Here is a 725-nt window from a genome sequence, read left to right on the forward strand (position 1 = left end):
CATTGCACCGGGGGCGGCGGGGGTGTGTGCACACTGCACGGGGTTGCGGGGGGGGCTAGGCTCAAGGGGCTGCATCCAGGCTGCATTGAGGAGGGAGGAGGAGAGGACTGGCCCTGGGTTTTGGGAGGGGGCAAGGAGGTACCCTGGGGCCAGGGTGGCTGCATCCACATTGTATTAGGTGTGGGGGGTGGTCCACATTGCATTGGGAAAGAGGGTTGCAGGGACCTTGCCCTGGGGTAGGGGACGTGCATGCACATTGCATTGGTGGGGGCAGCAGGGAACTTGTCCTGGGGTTGGGAGAGGTGCATCCACATTGCACTGGGGACGGGGGTCAGGGCGCAGGGAACTTGTGATGGGGGAGATGCATCCACACTGGTTTGAAAGGGTGGGGGCTCCATATTGCATTGGGGAAGGGGATTGGAGGACAGGGAGCTTGTTCTGGGGTGATGCGGGGGATGCATCCACATTGTATTAGGCGGGGGCAGGGATCCATATTGCATTAGGCAAGGGGGTGCAGGGACCCTGCCTAGGGGTAGGGGAGGTGCATCCACATTGAGTGGGGGCGGGGCAGGGAACTTGTTCTGGGGTTGAGCAGGGCCCATCCACATTACATTGGGGAAGGGGGTCAGAGGGACAGGGAGCTCGCCCTGGGCTGATGCAGGGGAGAATACATCCACATTGCTTTAGGTGGGGGGGGGGGGGGGGGGGGGGGTTATGTTTTTGGG

The 725-nt window shown here is 62.1% G+C and overlaps 1 protein-coding gene across 1 annotated transcript in view; it reads left to right on the top strand.

Annotated features, from left to right (window-relative positions):
* The window catches only part of CHD8 (chromodomain helicase DNA binding protein 8), a 23,278-nt gene that overhangs the window by 324 nt on the left and 22,229 nt on the right, over positions 1-725 (top strand).

This window comes from Alligator sinensis, unplaced genomic scaffold (assembly GCF_000455745.1).
Source record: "Alligator sinensis unplaced genomic scaffold, ASM45574v1 scaffold955_1, whole genome shotgun sequence".
Classification (NCBI taxonomy): Eukaryota; Metazoa; Chordata; order Crocodylia; family Alligatoridae; genus Alligator; species Alligator sinensis.